Source organism: Artibeus jamaicensis, unplaced genomic scaffold (assembly GCF_021234435.1).
Source record: "Artibeus jamaicensis isolate MK-2021 breed Jamaican fruit bat unplaced genomic scaffold, CSHL_Jam_final contig_733, whole genome shotgun sequence".
NCBI lineage: Eukaryota > Metazoa > Chordata > Mammalia > Chiroptera > Phyllostomidae > Artibeus > Artibeus jamaicensis.
The window spans coordinates 138,196-159,309 of record NW_026521941.1 but is presented as its reverse complement, the minus strand read 5'-3'; the positions used below and the strand labels follow the sequence as shown (position 1 = coordinate 159,309).

Below are 21,114 nucleotides of genomic sequence, written 5' to 3'. Positions count from 1 at the left end.
GCATTGATTGGATATCTCTCATAACTCACTCAGACTATGTATTGCACGCACCCATACCAGGGATGGAATGGCAACCTAGGCATGTACCTGGACTGGGAATCAAACCCAAACTTTTGGTTACAGGCTGACATTCCAACCAACTGAACCACACTGGACATGGCCAATTCCAACACTTTTGCCATTTGTGTTATTGAAGACAATTCATTTTTTTTGTAAATATTCACCCCATTTTTATAATTGTACTACAATCTACACTGTCAAAGCATAAAACTATTTCATACTTTCTGTCTCTCTCACATATATGATTTTGTTCCCACTGTACATTTAAATATATATTTAAGGCTTACTGCCAGTATTTAAAGTGATGTCTCTTCAAGGCATTTTAATTGATTAAAGCTCTTTTAGTAGATTCTAAATGACTCGTGAGAAAAATAATCTCTTAGTTCTTGCATGCTGTTGACAATTTGATGCATTTATACTTGAAAGTAAGTTTGCCTAGATATGAAGTCCTTGGCTTACATTTTCTCCCTTTAGGCATCATAAATACATTACTCATTTTTCTTCTAGAAAAAATTATTTTCATCAAAAAGCCTGATGATTATCACATTGTCTTTTTTGTTTTATGTTACTTGTTATTTTAACCTGGATACCTAAAGAGTTTTTTTTAAAGTCTAAATACTTTGCTAGACTATATTTTTCTTTTTTAATCCTCACCCAAGGACATTTTTTACATTGCTTTTTAGAGATAGAGGAAGGCAGAGAGAAAGTGAGAGAGAGAAACATTGATTGGTTGCCTGTGGTATACACCTGGACTGGTGATCATTCTCACCCAGACCAGGGGTATTACCCACAACCTAGGCATGTGCCCTGACCTGGAATTTTTGGCTATGGGATGACACTCCAACCAACTGAGCCACACTGGCAAGGGCTGAACTATATTTTGATACTGATTAGTATGAGTCAGTCTTTCCAGGCATGTGAAGTATCCTAACAATATGTTGATAGTTTCTCTTTAAAATCATTTAAAATTTTTTATTTACAGTTGACATACAATATTATATCACTTTCAAGTGTACACCTCAATGATTAAATATTATATAACTTAGTGAATGACCATTCTGATAAACCTATTTGACACCACACATATATTTTACTTGGGAAAATACTTTTGTGGGGAAGATTTATAAAATATTTTTAACCAATTCAGTTTTGTTGCCAAGAAATTCTCTTATTGTCCCAAAATACCAGGGATAGAATATACTTGTGATATTGGTCTACAGATACAAATAAGCTTTATTAAAACAAGATTCTTTTTAGAAAGTTGCATATTCTCTTTTTCTTTCTTTTGGCCATATAACATTTAAAAGTTTTATAACACATATTTTTCTCTCTTTTTTTTCAAATTCTCGCCAGAGTATATATTTATTGATTTTAGAGAGAGAAGAAGGGAGAGAGAAAAACATCAATTGGTTGCCTCCTGTACGTGCCCTGACTGGGAATTAAACCCACAGTCTTTTGGTGTGTGGGACAATGCTCCACCAGCTGCGCTACCTAGCCAGGGCTATAACATGTATTTCTTATTATAAAAACAATACAGGTTTATTATAGAAAATTTGAAAAAATATAGAAGTCTCACAATTCTACTACCCCAAATAATGACTATTAATATTTTGAATTTTTGCTTTAATTAAAAAAAATTTGTATGTGTACCTTTTTTGTCATCACAGAATTTATTCTTGGTATTAGGTTGATGCTTCTTTTGTGTCAACTGATAGCCTGGATAGCGAGTGACAGTGAAACCAGCCCATTTTCCTTGGCTGCCGCACCCAGCAATCCTATGGCTTGAAGGTGAGCCTATTTCTTTCTCTCTTCTGTGATGGTGAAACAGGGAAGGGAGGTAAGATGCTCTGCCCAACTAATTTGTTGGGTCTATCGGGCTTGGATGCAGAGCTGTTCCTGGTCCAGTTGTGGGAAGGGGCCAGCATCCTCTGGCCCACATCCTCTTTGTCATATGACTACACCTACCTGCATAGGAATCAAACATAAGTCTCTAGCCAGGTGGGCATGGGTACATGTCAATACGACCCTATTTCTGAACAAGAAAGAGGAATAAGAGAGATTGTGTGTGAACACGGGTTATCTGCTACACCCCTAAACACTGCTAGCAGGTGGGGGTAGTCTTAGCCTCCAAGTATTTAAAGGGTGAGTCAGACTCAGACTCACATTCAGAACTTATGAGACTTCAAGGGAGAAGTCAGAAATGATGTCAGGGCTTCAATTCCCCACCAGTTACCAGAACAAATGGACTTGGGACAGGGACTCGACAAATTTGTGTCTGATATTTTGGCTTTTTAAAATATTTATTTATGATTTACCTCTCCACCTTTACTCTGAATTCACAACACAGCTGGGAACTTGAGCCAGGCCCCACTTCCACAGGAGCTCCAATAGTCAAAATGTGTGCCTGCCTAAATGGCCATTTCCAAAATAATACACTGTTTTAGATTCACAATTCATATTCTTTCCTTATCTTTTATAAGAGCAAGAACTTTTTTCCAGTTTTCTAAAAGATTTTAAAATCATAATGAAAAATGTAAAAAACCCTATCAAACAGGATGGAAAAAATGCTTCAAATTTTTTTCCCCACTTGGGAAGAATAAGCAAGCATGCTTGTCACAGTCCTACAGCTGCTCTGGTGTTGTGAGTCCTGGCCACATCTGTTAGCCAGTCACGGAGGACCCCCTTTTGTTCCCAGGACCTCACTTTTAGCAAAACTCAAAGTGCTATTTTTTACAACGGTCCTCTGCCCCTAAAAAAAAAAAGGAGCAGGTAAGTCAGCAGTCACAGGGAATTTTGCTTTCTGAGAAATGATCTTGCCAATAACAATGAGAAATCCTGATGAAATTTTTATTCAATTTATTGGGGTGACACTGGCTAATAAAATTATGTAGGTTTCAGACATACACTTCTACAATGCATCCTCTGTATATTGTATTGTGTGCTCACCACCCAAAGTCTCCTTCTATCACTGTTCATCTCTCCTTTACCTTCTTCTACTTCCCCCCACCCCACTTTCCCTCTGGTAATCATCAAACAGTTGTCTCTTAGGTTTTTTTCTGTTTTGTTTTTTGCTTAATCCCTTCACTTTTTCACCCAGGGCCTCTAGAGGTGCTGGCTGGGAGGAGGAAATGATTGTGATCTGAGGGTTTGGGTCCACTTCTGATACAGAACCAAGAAATCAAGTCTGTGGTGCTGGCTTTGGCTCCCATGAAGATTGGGTACTACCTGCATCTCCACCTGGCCTCTCTCATGTTTGGGTTCCCTCCTCCTGGGCTTTGTCCTGCTAAGCTTCAATAGGAAGTTCTCCAGGATAAGATGATCGCCGTGAAGAAGCATAAGATATTAACCTCAAATTCCAATTTGAATTGGTGGTCTCCAGTGTAGGGCAGTTGAACAGTGTGAGGAAGACTATGTATATGCAGAGTGAGATGTTCCAACAGACATCCCCACTGGTGATCTGAATAGTGTGAATCATTGTGGCATCCTGGGCTTATCCATCTGTGCACCCACAGATCTCCATGCATGCTGGCTGCAGCTCTCTGCTTTGGAGGGTGGCCTCCAAGCTCTCAACCATCAGCTCTTCTATAGAGGCTGTGTGATAACATAGTTCTGTTGATATGTCTTTAATGAGAAATTTGGGGAGCAAGGCACTGTCACTGACTTTCTTTAAGGTTTCAGATGTGATAGTAAAGTGTACAGGGACTTGGTGTCAGTTATGGCTCTGAGGAGCAGACTGAAGGATGAATTCACAGGTGTTTGTCAATCCTTTGCCAGTAGAGTCTGCTTCAAGTAACAGCACAGAGTATGCTGAATATTGACAAACATGCTACATCTGACACAGAACTTTCTCACCCTTCCTGTGCAGAGAATATTCAAAAGGAATTTCAATTTGCCACTGGGAAACCCTTGGTTTCACAATTTTGATGGTGCTGTTGATAATCTGGATAGGTTTAACCAAATTATGGAAAGCTTCAAACACACCCACACAATTGGCACTGAGCTAGAGGTTCCCTGTTCCTCCTGCTGTCAAAGAGAGCCTGCTGCTGGACAGAATCCTTCCCAGATATGACCAGCACACCGAAGAACATTTCTCTGGCATGATAACCTTGTTCACATAAAAATATATATATACATATATTTTATTGATTATGCTATTACAGTTGTCCCACTTTCCCTCCTTTATTCCCCTCTGCCCTGCACTCCCCCTCCAACCCACATTCTCCTCCTTTAGTTCATGCCCATGGGTCATACATATAAGTTCTTTGGCTTCTACATTTCCTGTACTATTCTTACCCTCCCCCTGTCTATTTTCTACCTACCACCCATGCTACTTATTCTCTGTACCTTTTTCCCCTCTCTCCCCTTTCCACTCTCCTGCTGATAACCCTCCATGCGATCTACATTTCTGTGATTCTGTTCCTGTTCTGGTTGTTTGCTTAGTTTGTTTTTGTTTTTGTTTTTTTAGGTATGGTTGTTAATAACTGTGAGTTTGTTGCCATTTTACTATTCATATTTTTAGTCTTCTTTTTCTTAGATAAATCCCTTTAACATTTCATGTAATAAACACTTGGTGATGATGAACTCCTTGAACTTGACTTTATCTGGGAAGCACTTTATCTGTCCTTCCATTCTAAATGAAAGCTTTGCTGGATAGAGCAATCTTGGATGTAGGTTCTCGCCTTTCATGACTTGGAATACTTCTTTCTAGCCCCTTCTTGTCTGTAAGGTTTCTTTTGAGAAATCAGCTGACAGTCTGATGGGCACTCCTTTGTAGGTAACTGCTTCCTTTTCTCTTCATGCTTTTAAGATTCTCTCCTTATCTTTAATCTTGGGTAATGTAATTATAATGTGCCTTGGTGTCCAACTTCTTTGGGACTCTCTGAGCTTTCTGGATTTCCTGGAGGTCTATTTCCTTTGCCAGATAGTGGAAGTTCTCCTTTATTATTTGTTCAAACAACTTTTCCACTTGTTGCTCTTCCTCTACCCCTTCTAGTACCTCTATGATTTGGATGTTGGAACATTTAAAGATGTCCTGAAGGTTCCTAAGCCTCTCCTCATTTTTTTGAATTCTTGTTTCTTCATTCTTTTCTGGTCAAATGTCTCTTTCTTCCTTCTGGTTCACACCATTGATTGAAGTCCCAGTTTCCTTCCCATCACTATTGGTTCCCTGTATATTTCCTTCATTTCACTTAGTGCAGCCTTTATTTTTTGATCTAATTTGTCACCAAAATTAACCAATTCTGTGAGCATCCTGATTACCAGTGTTTGAACTGCATCTGACAGGTTGGCTAACTCTTCATTACTTATTTGTATTTTTTTGGAGCTTTGATTTGTTCTTTCATTTGGGCCATTTTTTTTGTCTCTGTGTGCCTGTTACATAGTAAGGGGCAGAGCAACCCACATCACTGTGTTGTGTTGTTGTATGTGGGGGAGGGGTTTGAGAGGAAACAATGGCACTTGCTCTGCTCTCGGCCAGTTTTCAGTCACTTCCTCCACTACCCACAATCCAATTGTGCCCTTCTGGTGCTGATTCCCAGGTGGATGGGCTCATGTACATTCTAGGACCCGGTGGGGCTGGGAGTTTTGCCTGCTGCTGCCTCAACCCCCACAGGTATTTTCAATCAGAAGTTTGAAGCTTTATTTCCCTGCTCTGGAGCCCTGGGTTGCGTGGTCTATCTCACTCCCAGTTGGTTCTCCCAGTTTATCTGCTCAGGAATGTGGGCCCTCCTACTCCACCCATCGCCACTTCACTGGGTCCGCCAGCTGCTGTCTTGCAGGCCAGCTGCCACCTTGCCCCAAGTCCTCTCCACCCAGCTACCCACCTCCGTTCCTCCTACTGGTCTGGACGAATGTTTCTTTTTTTAACTCCTAGGTTGTCAGATTTCTATATAGCTTGATTTTGTCAGTTGTAGTTGTTTTTTGTTTTTAAATTTGTTGTTGTCTTGTTCACACTTTTAACCTTAATGTCCAAAGAAGTATTCATCTCAAAAACTCCTCTGCAAGTGCTCTAAGTGATGTGTATTTCTTACTTTTATAGTTTTTGGTGAGCATTTTCCTATGTTATTTAGTAATCTTTTAAAGCATATTTTTTAACAGTAGTGTAGCATTCCAATATATGTCTGTGTTATAGTTTATATTATAGTTTATAATCTATATTGTACTTGGCCAAGTTATTTTCAACTGTTTTGCTGTTATAAATAACATTGCAATAAAGATGATTGTATGTAATACTTGATGTGTCTCTGATGATTTTCCTTTAGAATTAATTCCTAAAAGTGAAATTGTTGAACCAAAGGATATCAATATTTTTAAGGCTTTTTGTACACATTACCATTTTTTCTAAGAATTGCACACCAATTTTCTATCTTACCATTAGTGCATAAAATTCCAGATTTCTTCATGCTGTTGTTTTTTTTAAAAAGTCTTTGCCATTCTGATAGACCACAACGTAATTTTCCATTGCTATTTTAATTTGAATTTGCTAGATTGCTAAGAAACTTCAATATCTTATCATATATATACTAGCCAGTTGTATTTTTTGTACTATCTTCCTGCATATCACTGCATGGAGAAGGACCTGTTCTGCCCAGGTGTCTGCATGTCACAATGCTTAAAGGACTTCTTCAACTGCAATCACTCTGTAATTATCAAAATGATTGTGGAAACAATATATTGAATGAGTACATGTCATATATAATTTTCAGTACAATTTTAATAAGGGTGCTTAATATGTTGTTTTTAAATAATAAGATTTAAAATACTATTAAATAATGAGTGGTCACAAAATTCTCCTTCACACCTGCTGACAAGAATAATAGCCATTGCTTATTTTGTACTTGCCAAGCACTTTACAAAATTGTCTCATTTACACAGTCTTATGAACAAGGCATTTGTACCATGGTTTACGTAAATGAGTGAGCCTTAGACATCCTAGGCAGGTTGGCCGGGTTTACATAGCTATTGGGTGATAAAGTCAGAACTGAAGCTCACTTTAAAGTTTTTAATGCCCACCTTCTTAACAATTATGCTCTGGGGCTTTTCCTCACTCAGTGGTAACCCTGCCTGGACATTAAGGGCCTTGGGAAACTTTTAAAAAGTGCTGATGCCAAATAATATAATCTAGACAAATTGCATGAGAATCTCTGAGGTGGTGGCCAATTATTTGTATGTTGTAAAGCCTTCCTAAGTAGTTGCAATATGCAGCCCGGCTTGAGAACCACTACCAATGTGGCTAAGGAATTAGTCTTGATCTGTTAAGTTCTAGTTCACAATGTTCCATGCTATTAAAATCCAAACCTGTGGGTTGGAACAGATTTCTTTCTCTCAATTCAGCATTCTTATTACTAATCTCACTCTCTCTCTGCCACACACACACACACACACACACACACACAGCTGCATGCACTAGCTCATAATCTCTGTTCATATAAGCAGTAGTAAAAATGTCAGACTCAAAATGGGGTGTATTCTCTAGGTGCCAAAATCAAACACAAAAGTGGAAGGAACATCATTCATCCAAAGACTGCAATGGATCAAGCCAAGAAAGAGGATTTGAAAGACAAATATTAGGAGAGCTGGGTCGAAAGTTTGGCAGAAAGTTTTCCACCTTGGAAAAGCAAGACAGAAAGAGATAATCTGGGGATAGGGATTTTTATAGATCATTGGTAGTACTGGATTTGAGAGCCATTAATGCAGAGATCACAAACTGTTGGCTCATAGATGTGTTTTGTTTGCCTTTCACTGACATTCCAAAAAAATTCAGTGAAAGTTAAAACTGGAAGATTGAACATACAATTTGAATTCCAGCTTTTTAAAAAATTTTAAGATTTGGCAACATTAAACCATTGATCTCATGTGGCAACAATAAGTGGCCGTGGGCAGTGGCTATCTACTTTCAACAGACAAGAGTCTCCAGTTCCTCATAGCCTCTCCAGGGCTCCTGACAGTTATTTAGGCAATGTGACTGCCAATACTGGTATCTGTTGGAATTTATAGGTTCTGACTTAAAATTTCAAACATTAAGTAGTAATGTAAAATTTCAAACATTAACTACCCTGGACATTAAGTAGTCATTGAACACCGTGTTTTTATTTATTTATTTTTATGGTAGCCTTTGCTTCCACCCAAGTATCCCTGCAGGATGTTACCACTGCCTGTTTCATTAGTTAATTGCACTGGCTGCTGTAGCCCCTAACCTCTCCCTTTTGGTTAAGGGCTGCATTCTGCCCTGCTGGGTTCTGCCTGCTTGTGATTTCTCAGCATCATCGACCCATGGCGTCACATCATGGAATTCCTTGTGTAACCACCCCCTTGTGGCACCAGGTAACAGCTGAAGCATGCTCAGATGATGCAGGATACCTCAGCTTGTTTTGTTTTATCTTAATCACCTTTCCTAGTAAACTGTGATAGGTAAATTCCTAGGAAAAGTCAGATGAATTTCTAACTATTCCCTTTAAGAATAAGCTTTTTATTTCTCCTTGGAATTGGCTTAGCTTATTTTCCCGAAGGCTTGTTTCTGTGTTTTCTCTTTAAAGACATAATAATCAAATTCTTTAAATATGGCTGACCAGTTTAGTTAAAGGTCTAAATGTTCTGAACTTTACTTAGGGCCTGTTCTCTCTAAAGACATCAATCAAAGCAATGGAAACATGATCAGATATTTTCATGAAGTGTTTCCTCTTCAAAGAACAAGACAATCTTGGAGTCTCTTTGCTTGTTGCAAAAATAAATAAGCAATTAAACAAACAAACACACCAAAAAATACATGACTCCCAGAGAAAATTGCTTCCATTTATAGGTTGAAAAGGCCAACTTCTTAGTGCAATGTCCTTGAAGCTTGTTGTATTCTTTCTCTTATGTATCCTAAGTGTTAAAAAATACCCAAAGCATGTATAAAGAGATGACAGGATCCATTTATTATATCATTCAAGCATTGTCTAGGGAGATTGTACCTTTGTTGCACTTACTATTTACTGTTAGTTAGAGCTCTGATTCTATTAAATTAGATGTTGACTTACAGATTTATAAGGTAGAAATATTTTTTGTCCAGTAAAGAAGCACATGATTTTTTTTTTCTGTTAGAAAAGATAGTGACAAAGCTTGTGGCTTTATTGCACTGTAGGTCAGTAACCAGTTGTTATCTAATCTAACAATCCTACTACAGCATTATTTCTTACAGTGTCTAGATATGCTCAATCTCTCCACTTCTTTTTGAACCCACTTTACAATTCTGCTAGTTCCTTTGTTAATGAGTAAAGCAAATTTTTGAAGCATATTCATTCTTTATTTCTATAAGTCATGTTTTTAACTTTTAAAAATTATCCTTTGACACTAACCTTATCCCCAAAGAGGATTTTAGGTAGCTCCAATCTCCAGTTCACATACAGAGGCTCTCAGTTTCTGCAGCTGCAACAGGCAAAATATTAGAAGTACTTTCATAGCTAATGTGCAAGATTGACACTTTGTTGAGAAAGAGAACTGGTCAATTACAATGGTGATCACAGGTTCACATTTTCTGGGGGATGTGGAATACTTGCTGCATTTCTCTTCTGACTCAGGAGTCTTTCTGAGGTTCCCTTCATCTACTCTATTCCATTTTCACTCATCATAGGATCTGAGGGAGGAGGCTCAGAGGGCCATGTGGCATTTGCCACTATAAAGTATCAATAAGGCTTTCTAACAGAGATCTTCCTGAAATGTTAGGTATAAATGCAAGTAAAAAATTATTTCACATGAGCTGGAATATTTATTTTATTATAAAAAGTATGGACCATTTAATAGTTGTAAAGCACAGGCAGCAAACACAAGGCCCCCGGGCCAAATCCATTTCTCTACCTTGTTTTATCTGGCACCTTGTTTCTGCCCAGCGGCAGAGCCGAGCCGGAGTTCTTGTTTAAGTGTTAAGGAGTAGTTACATTTACATAGTCCTAAAACTACATTCAGCCCTTTGAAGGGAACTGAGAGGCTGATATGGCCCCCAGTGAAAATGGGTGTGACATGCCTGGTGCAAAGAAATCACTGTGGATAAGGTGGGGTGCCACCTGGTAGGGGCACCGGGTGGCTCTGGCACACAGGTGCCCGAGCCAGCGCAGTGTCAAATGTACCTCAGACACAGGGAACTGGCTGATTTGTATTCTACCCATTTGAAGAGAGAATTCTAATCCTTTCCCATTTGTATGGACTCTGTGGTCAGCCTTCTCTTCACCCACTTTCACGTCCAGTGATTGCATAATAGTCTCCAATTCCAGACAGAGGGAAGATGGCAACAGAGTAGGACAGAGTGGATTCCATTTTCCCTTATACATGGAAGAAAATTCTGGCTAATCTATGGAGGAATAGTGCAAATAGCCAACAGTTTCCCAGCATATATGAAAATAAGAGACCAGAAATTGTAATGGACACTAAAAAACCAGACGGTAAGGAGACATCTGAAGGACAGTAGGGTCTCAGGAACTGGAACAGAGACAGGAGCAGCAGCGGCCTCGGCTGGCGCCCGGTGTGTCTACCATGAACTCTTTGGGAGCCTCGGGCCTGCTGAAGGGTCCTTGGGAGAGGGCTGGATCATCAGCTCCCTCCCTCCCCACCAAGCAAGGTTGGGCACTGGGAGAGACCTATTTGCTTAAGTTTGCAGAGAGGGTAATAAGGAAAAAGGGCCATGATCAACCACAGACTCTGTGGTTGCCAGCTTGGGAGTCTGTGGTCACACCTTGGGCACAGTGCCAGGCTCTGACTCCAATAGTCACAGATCTGGCTGGGGAATTAGGCTGTGCTGAGAGGCAGGCTTTCTTAAGGAGACATTTTTTGGAAAGTAAACTGAAGGATTCTTCAGCCACTTGGCCTGCTCCCCATCTAGCCTGGCAGCAATCCCGAAGTTGGGCAGAAAGCCTTGCATTTCCCCACAGAACTGGGAAGGGTCTGTGCCTGATTCCTAGGGACCCAGGCAGCCTGGCTGGTGCACATGCACCCCCACACACCAGCCCACAGTGATGATGCCTGGGGAAAGTGCTCTGAAGAGGACCTAGATCCCCTTCACAAGGCGCTGGGGAGAGGCACTAGGTTAGCTCTTGGGAGAGCTTGCACAAAAAGACCACACAAATCGCTCCTCAGCCTGCTGTAGCTACCTGCAAAAAAAAAACCAGTTCGGTCAGTTTGAAACCAACAAGAGATTTTGTTTGTTTGTTTGTTTTTTAAGTGCTATTTTATCTTTTAAATTTTATTGTTTTATCTTTCAATACATTCTCTTCTCTTTTCTTCTTTTCTGTTTTATTCCTTCTTTCTTACTTTCCAAACTTATTGCTTTTTCCTCCCTTTTCCTGCCTTTTTTTTTCTTTTACCCACAAGTGACCCAAACAACTTGGAACTGTGGAAAGACCAGAGTTGGACCCAAGGAGGGGGCATCCCAACAGCTGAGAGAGAGAGAAATTTCACTTTGCTATAGCAGAGAAGCCCTAAGTTACTACATACTTGTATTATTATTTTTCATTATCCTCACTTTTTAATATTTTAATAGTATCTTTGTAATCTTCCTCTTTCTGTATAGGCTTCTTTGCCTTGGCTGATTATATTATTTGTATAATTTGTATCATTTGACAGGTTTCCCCTGTTCTTTCCACCACAGTGTATTGCTAATTTTCCATACTTCACGCCACTTGTTTTCATTTAGCACACTACCCAAAGTTCTATACCCCCTGTTCATGTTATCCAGATCTCATACAGTCTATCATATGATTGTTGCTCTAATATTATTGTAAATAATAGCCGTTCTATACAATTGTAAATACTTCACAACACATCTCCCAGATCTTAGCCCACTTCACAGTTTCCTGAACTCTATTACTGTAGTGGTTAACTCTATTTGCTCACACACTACACCCATTTACTATCCTTTACTCTTACCTTACCTCAGAATCTGACCTCTCACAACCTCACAGCTTTCTAGATCCAACTCACAAGCCTTCCCTTCCCAACAAGAGATTTATCTTTTGTCCATCCTTTCTTAAAAGTGGGGTTGGGTTGAAGCTAGTTGGGTTGAAGATTACAGTTAACACTATACATAGGCTAAAGATCTCCTGTCTCTTTTCTACCAACTGTGACTGTAAATATCATAAAATAATCTCCTGCTGTCATAAACCATTTTGTCTCTCCCCTCCAACTGATCACACACACACACACACACACACACACACACACACACAGAAGTAGATGGAAGCACAGAACACCAGGATACCCAAAGGAAGAGGGAACCCAACAGCAAAGGAACCACCAACAGATAACAACAGAAGAAGGTGAATGAGAAAGTAGAAAGCACACAAACCTAAATCCAAGACCTATCTGGAACTACAACTAAATACTGGAGAAACTACCCAGCACAAACAACTAAACAAGAGCAAAAGAGAACACTCAAAACCTTGTACACATGAAAGAATTAGCTTCAAAACAACCTGCCCTCACCAGTACAACAAATTAAAACAGGTGGTGGACAGAGGGACCATCAGTTAACCAGCTGGTGGGAAGAAACCACAAAAGGAAGACCCCAAAACAACCAAAACACAAACACAAACACAGAGCCAACTTCAATGTCAGCCCCAGACAGGTAAGCTTGGGAGATCAAGGAGACTACACCACCAAAGCTCACAGGTATTATACCATAGAAGTTCACACCATAAACCCAAGAAGCCAGAACAAATCAATTTAAGAAGCTGAAGCTAACAAGAAGAGTCTCACAAACAATGGGAAGACAAAGAAACAATCCTTAAATGAAAGAAAAGGAGGAAGCCTCAGAAAGAATGTTAGATGAAATAAAGGCAAGTCAACTATCAGATATTGAATTCAAAGCACTGGTTATCAGGAAGTTCAAAGAGCTCACAATCAGCTACCACAAACTACAGGGGAGCTACAATGAACTCACTGCAAAATATATCAATATGAAAAAGGAAATAGAAACTATCACCAAGGGATAAGAGGAAATAAAGAATACAATTTCTGAACTGAAGAACTCAGTAGAAGGAATAAAAGCAGGGTTGATGCAGCAGAAGATTGGATCAGTGAGTTGGAAGACAAAGTAGAAAAAAACACCCAGAAAGAGCAAGAAAAGGGAAAGAGGCTCAGAAACAATGAAGAGGGATTAAGAGAAATGCAAGATAATAAGAAATGTAATAATATCTAAATAATGGGGATACCAGAAGGAGAAAAAGAAGAGCAAGGGATAGAAAACCTATTTGAAAAAGTAATGAGGGAAAACTTCCCTAATTTGATGTGAGAAAAAGCCACACAAATCCAGGAATCACAGAGTCCCAATCAAGAAGAACCCAAAGAGGCCCACTTCAAGGCACATCATCATTAAAATGGCAAAATTCCAAAATAAAAATAGAATCTTAAAGACAGCAAGGGAGAAACAGAAAGTGACATACAAGGGAGCCCCAATAAGGTTAGCTGCTGACTTCTCAATGGAAACACTCCAAGCAAGAAGAGAATGGAAAGAAATATTCCAAGTAATGAGAACCGGAGGATTGCAATCAAGGCTACTTTACTCAGCAAGGCTCTCAATCATGATAGAAGGCCAAATAAAGAGCTTCCAAAACAAAAAAGAAGTCTAAAAAATACACCTCCACCAAACCAGCTCTGCAAATGATGCTAAAAGGACTGCTTTAAGGGAAGGAAGGAAAAGAGAGAAAGAGAGAGAGGAACAAAGGTACAAAAATGGCAATGAATAAGTACCTATCAATGATAACCTTAAACATAAATGGATTAAATGCTCTAATCAAAAGACCAGAGGGGAGAGGGAAGGGAACTTAAGGGGAAAAAGGGGGAGGGATTTTGAGGAACAAGTATGAAAGACACAGAGATGAGGACTGGGGGGGGAATAGAAGGGAGGGGGGAGACCAAGCGGTGGGGGGTGGGATGGGAGAAATAGATAAAAAAAAATGTACTTGAAAAGTAACTAAATAAAATTTAATATTAAAAAAAAACAAAAAAAAAACAACCAAAAAGACATAGAATAGCTGAGTGGAGAATAAAGCATGATTCACACATATGCTGCCTACAAGAGACCCACCTCAGGACAGAAGGTCTACACAGACTAAAAGTGAAGGGCTAAAAAAAATTTTCCAAGCAAACAGATATGGGAAAAAACCTGGGGTAGCAATACTCATATCAGACAAAATAGACTTCAAAAAAAGGGCCATAAAAAGAGACCACAAGGTCACTTCATAATACTCAAGGGAAGAATCTGCCAAGAAGACATTAACATTGTAAATATATATGCACCCAACATAGGAGCACCCAAATATATAAATAAAATCTTACAGGACTTTATAGAAGATATTGATAGCAACACAATTATAGCAGGGGATTTTAACACCCCATTGTCAAAAATGGACAGATCTTCCAAACAAAATATCAACAAACATATTGTTGCATTGAACAATGCCCTAGATAAAATGGACTTAACTGATATATATAGAGCCCTTCATATCAAAGAAACTAAATACACATTCTTTTCAAATGCACATGGAACACTTTTGAAGATAGACCACATGATAGGACACAAAACAAGCCTCAACAAATTCAAAAATATTGAAACCATACCAAGCATTTTCTCTGACCACAAGGGACTGAAGCTGGAAGCCAACCCCAAAGGAAAAAAACCCAAAACATTCAAAATCATGTAGATTGAATAGTATGCTATCAAACAATGAATGGCCCAAAAATGAAATTAGGGAAGAAATCAAAAGTTTCTGGAAACAAATGAAAATGAACTTACAACAACCCAAAACTTATGGGACACAGTGAAGGCAGTCCTGAGAGGGAAGTTCATAACAGTACAGGCCTACCTAAAAAAGATAGAAACATTTCAAACATACAACCTTACCCTACACCTACAAGAACTCAAGAAACAATAACAAAGACAGCCCAGAGCAAGTAGAAGGAAGGAAATAACCAAGATCAGAGCAGAACTAAATGACATAGAGACTAAAAGTACAATTCTAAGGATCAATGAATCCAGGAGTTGGTTCTTTGAAAAGATAAACAAAATAGACAAGCCTTTAAGCAGGCTCATCAAGAAAAGAAGGGAACAGACACAAATAAACACAATCAGAAATGAAACAGGAGAGATTACAACTGATACCACAGAAATAGAAAGGATTGTAAGAAATTACTATGAAGAACTGTATACCAAGACATTTGAAAACTTAGGTGAAATAGACAAATTTCTAAAAAAATATAATCTACCAAACTGAATGAAGAAGCAGAAAGCCTGAAGAGACCAATAAGAGCAAATGAAATTGGAGCAGTAATTGAAAAACTCCCATCACACAAAAGCCCTGGACCAGATGTTTTCACAGGAAAATTCTACAAATCATTTAAGGAAGAGCTAACCCCTATTCTTCATGGACTATTCAAAAAAAATCCAAAATGATGGAAGACTCCATCATTTTGTATCAAACTCTTTGTATGAAGCCAGTATCAGTCTAATCCCAAAACCAGATAAAGACACAACAAAGAAAGAAAACTTCAGGCCAATATTACTGACAAACATAGACGCTAAAATCCTCAACAAAATATTGGCAAATCGCATTTAACAATACATTAAAAAGATCATACACCATCATCAGTGGGATTTATCCCAGGGATGCAAGAATGGTTCAATATTCACAAATCAGTAAATTTAATACACCACATAAAAAAAGCAAAGACAAAAATCACACTATCATATCAATAAATGTAGAAAAAGCTTTTGATAAGGTACAACACCCATTTATGATAAAAACACTCAGCAAAGTGGGAATACAGGGAGCATTCCTCAATATAATGAAGGCCATATATGAGAGACCTACAGCCAACACCATACTCAATGGGCAAAAACTAAGATCTTTTTCACTAACATCAGGAACAAGACAACGTTGTCCACTTTCACCACTTCTATTCAATATAGTATTGGAAGTTTTAGCGACAGCAATCAGACAAGAAAAGGAAATAAAAGGCATCCAAATCTGAAAGGAGGAAACAAAATTGTCATTGTTTGCAGATGACATGTTACTGTACATGGAAAATTCTACAGAGTGTACCCCAAAACTGTTTGACCTAACAAATAAATTTGGCAAAAGAGCAGGATACAAAGTCAATATTCAGAAATCAAAGGCATTTTTGTATGCTAACAATGAAACAGCAGAAGCAGAAATCAAGAAAAAAACTCATTTGATATAGCAAAAACAAAAATTAAATATCTGGGAATAAACCTAACCAAGGAGGTAAAAGACCTGTATACAGAAAAGTACACAACACTGAAGAAGGACATCAAGGAAGACAAAGACAAATGAAAACATACCATGTTCATGGATTGGAAGAATTAACATCATCAAAATGTCCATACTTCCCAAAGCAATTCACAGATTCAATGAAATACCTATTGAAGTACCAATGGCATATTTCACAAACATAGAAAAAATGCTTCAAAACTTTATATGGAACCATAAACGACCAAAAATAGCTGCTGCAATCTTGAGAAAGAAGTGTGAAGTCGAAGGGATGACAATACCTGATACCAAACTGTATTACAAGGCCACTGTAACCAAAACACCCTGGTACTGGCATAAAAACAGGCACATAGACCAATGGAACAGAACAGAGAGCCCAGAGAGAAACCCACGTCTCTATGGGCAATTAATATTCAACAAAGGGGGCAGTAACATAAAATAGTGTAATAATAGCCTCTTCAACAAATGATGTTGGGAGAACTGGACAGCTATGTGCAAAAATATGAAACTTGAGCATCAACTTACACCATACACAAAAATAAATTCAAGGTGGATAAAAGACTTAAATATAAGCTGTGACACCATTAAAGTCCTAGAGGAGAACATAGGCAAGAAAATCTCAGATATTTAATGCAGCAACATTTTTACTGATATGTCCCCTAGAGCAAGGGACATAAAAGAAAGAATACACAAATGGGATCTCATCAAAATTAAAAGCTTCTGCATGGCTAAAGAAAACAGTATTAAAATAAAAAGAGATGAAACTCTATGGGAAAACATATTTGCCAATGATACCTCAGAGAAGGGTTTAATCTCCAAAATATACAAAGAACTTACCCAACTCCACTCTAAGGAGACAAACAACCCAATTAAAAAGTGGGCAAAGGACTTGAACAGACCCTTCTTCAAGGAGGACATACAGTGGATCCAGAGACACATGAAGAGATGCTCAGTATTGCTATCCATCAGAGAGATGCAAATTAAAACCACAGTGAGATACCACTTCACACTGGTCAGAATGGCCATCATAAACAAATCAACAAACAACAAATGTTGGAGAGGTTGTGGGGAAAAGGGGACCCTAGTTCACCTTTGGTGAGATCGCAGACTGTTACAACCACTATGGAAAACAGTATGGAATTTTATCAGAAAACTAAAAATGAATATGCCTTTTGACCCAGCAATTCCACTGTTAGGATTATATCCTAAGGACCCTGAAATACCGCTCCAAAAAAAAAATCCACCCTAATGATCATAGCAGCACAATTTACAATAACAAAGAGTTGGAAGCAACCTAGGTGCCCAGCAATAAATGAATGGATCAAAAAATTATGGTACATTTACACAATAAAATTCTATGCAGCAGAAAGAAATAAGGAACTCCTATCTTTTGCAACAGCATGGATGGAACTGGAAAACATGCTGAGTGAAATAAACCAGTCAGTGAAAGACAAATACCATATGATTTCACCTTTAACAGGAACCTAAACAACAAAACAAACAAACAAGCAAAATATAACCAAAGACACTGAAATAGAAAACAGGCTGACAGTGACCAGAGGAGAGAGGGGAGGGAATTTCAGGGGAAAAGTGAAAGAATTCACAGGAAAAAGTATAAAGGACACATGGACAAAAACTAAGGGGGGTGGAAATGGAAGGGAGGTGGAGAGTAATGGGGAGTGGGATGGGAGTAAAAGACAGAAAACTGTACTTTAACAATAATAAAATAAAAATTTTTAAAAATTTTATTTAGTTATTTTTCAAGTACAGTTTTTTGTCTATTTCTCCCATCCCAGCCCCGACCCCGTGCCATTCTCCCCACCTCCCTCCCATTTCCTCCCCCTTAGTTCTCATCCCTGTGTCCTTCATACTTGTTCCTCCAAATCCCTCCCCCTTTTCCCCCTTAAATTCTCTCCCCTCTCCCCTCTGGTCACTGTCCCCTTGTTCTCTATTTCAGTGTCTTTGTTTTTATTCTGCTTGCTTGTTTTGTTGTTTAGCTTCCTGTTAAAGGTGAGATCATATGGTATTTGTCCTTCAACTCCTGGCCTATTTCACTCAGCATAATGCTTTCCAGTTCCATCCATGTTGTTGCAAAGGGTAGTAGCTTCTTTTTTCTCTCTGCTGCATAGAATTCCATTGTGTATATGTACCACAATTTTTTGATCCATTTATTTACTGATGGGCACTTAGGTTGCTTCCAACTCTTGGCTATTGTAAATTGTGCTGCTATGAACATTGTGGTGCATATGTTCTTTGAAATTGATGTTTTAGGATTCTTAGGGCATAATCCTAGCAGTGGAATTGCTGGGTCAAAAGGCAGGTCATAAAATAAATTTTTAAAAAATCACTGTGGAGCTCAGTTCTAGAGTAGTGTCAGATTGTGTTTATTGAAAAATATATTGTCTCTACCAAATATTGAAATAGGTTTGGAAAGTAAAACCATTTATGAAATGGTATATTAAAAATGAAAATGTTTTTCTAGCTCTGTAGTGTTATATTTTCACACAAATGTTATTTCTTGTCAATATAGTAATTAGATCTACCTTAAAGTCCCCAGTTAGCACCGAGGGGATCATCATTTCTTTGAGAGCCAAATAAAATACCCTGAGTCTACATCTCACATTTGATTTTATTTAGTAAACTCAGTCCCCTCTGAAATATTTCTGAGAATTCCAAGAGAGCATATATCACCTGCAAACTGCACTCAACATAGGAAACAACTTAAACTACCCTCTTCTCAGGCCCTGCCTCTCGTATGTCTGGAGTCCACATTTCTAGAGTTCCTTCTTCTGTATTTTTGCCCTTCTTCCAAAGGGAGCTGAAAATAATTTTAAATTTTCTCATACTCCACCTCACAGAGAACAGTCATTGATATTATTATAAAGAGAATTTTAGTCCTCTTACTGGACCTCCCCTATTCTAGCTAATACTTTGGGTCTTACATTTTATAATCAGAAATCCTCTAAACATTTACTCTTTTAAATAAAAGACCAACTCCCTGTTTTGGCAGCACCTCCTCACTCTCCTCCAAGGAATGTAGAAGTTGCTGTAGCCATGTTTTCCCCTCTTATCTACCCTAAAAAGACCACCTGAATGGAGAAGCCAAATACATTGCCAAGGGAAAACTTTGAGTGAACTTTCAGAATATGTGATGCTAACTGCCTAAATAATTTGATATGTGTATACTAACCATGTGTCTAATAACCTTGCTAAATTCAGCCATTAGTTCTAATAGTTTATATTTTGTTTAAATATTTTATGTACACAATCATTTTTAAATTAGTTTTTCCCTTTTTCCATAGAAACATTATGTCTTTTATTCATTTCTCTGGTAGCATATAGAGACTAAAAACTACTGACACACGTTGAAAGAAATGACAATTGTGAACATCCTTATCCAGCGCAGTCTGAGTGTCAGGGAAGAGTGTCCAATATTTCAGCTTTATGTATTTTGTTGGCTGCAGGTTTTTGGATATCCCCTTTATCAAGTTAAGAGAGTTTTCTTCTAGTTCTAGTTCGCTGAGTTTTTTATAGAATTTTATCAAATACCTTTCCTGAATCTATTGAGTCAACTATATATTTGTACTTTATTCTGTTAATGTGGTGAATTGTGCTGAATGATTTTTGAATGTTGACTGAATCTTGTATTGCTGGGATAAAATGCACTGGCTGGATTTGATTTGTTTTTTTTTTAATTAAAAAATATTTTATTGTATTTTTTCCATTGCCATTTAACCCCCTTCTACCCCCTGCCCTCTACAATCACCACATTGTTGTCCAGGTCCATGAGTCCTTTTCCCTTTTGGTTCCATCCTTCCATCCCTTAACAACCCACCTCCCCATAATAGTAGTTATCCTGCTCTCTATGAATCTGTCCCTATTTTCCTTGTTAGTTCAGTTTGTCCATTAAATCAGACTGGCTTATTTCACTTAACACAGTGTTCTCCAGGTCCATCCATGCTGTCGCAAAGGGTAAAATTTTCTCCTTTTTTATGGCCAAGTAGTATTCCATTATGTAAATATTCCATAGTTGTTTTACCTATTCATCTACTGATAGACACTTAGGCTGCTTACATATCTTGGTGATTACAAATAATGTTGCAATGAACACAGGGTGCTTACACCTTTCAGATTGGTGTTTTGGATTTCTTTGGATATATTCCTAGAAGTGATGTCACTGGGTCAAAAAGCAATCCATTTTTAGTTTTTTGAGGTATTTCCATACTGCTTTCCACAGTGGTTGCATCACTCTACATTCCCACCAACAGTACAAAATGGTACCCCTTTCTCCACATCCTCACCAGCAATTGTTTGTTGATTTATTGATGATAGCCATTCTGATAGGTAGGAGATGACGTCTCATTGTGTTTTAATGTGCATTTCTCTGATGATTAGTGACATTGAACATCTTTTCGTATGCCTACTGTCCATGTGTATGTCCTCTTTGGACAGTGTCTCCTTTGTCCATTTTTTAATTAGAATGTTTGGTTTTTTGGTGTTGAGTTTTGTAACTTCTTTATAAATTTTGGATAGTAACCCCTTATCAGATGTATCAGTGAATATGTTCCCCCATTCCATACATTGTCTTTTTATTTTGTTGATGATTTCCTTTGCTATGCAAAACCTTTTTAGTTTGATGTAGTTTCATTTGCTTATTTTTTTCTTTTGTTTCCCTTGCCTGGGGAGCTATATCAGATAAAATATTATCATAAAACAATATTTGAAGGCAAATTCAGTTGCCTTCAAAGGGCCAAAATAATTTTAGGACTGTATAAATGCAACTACTCCTTAACTGTTA

General features: G+C 38.2%; 1 pseudogene; it reads right to left on the bottom strand.

Annotated features, from left to right (window-relative positions):
* Window positions 1-3,162: 3,162 nt before the first annotated feature.
* Window positions 3,163-21,114, bottom strand: part of LOC119049893 (vacuolar protein sorting-associated protein 26C-like) — a 63,506-nt pseudogene continuing 45,554 nt past the window's right edge.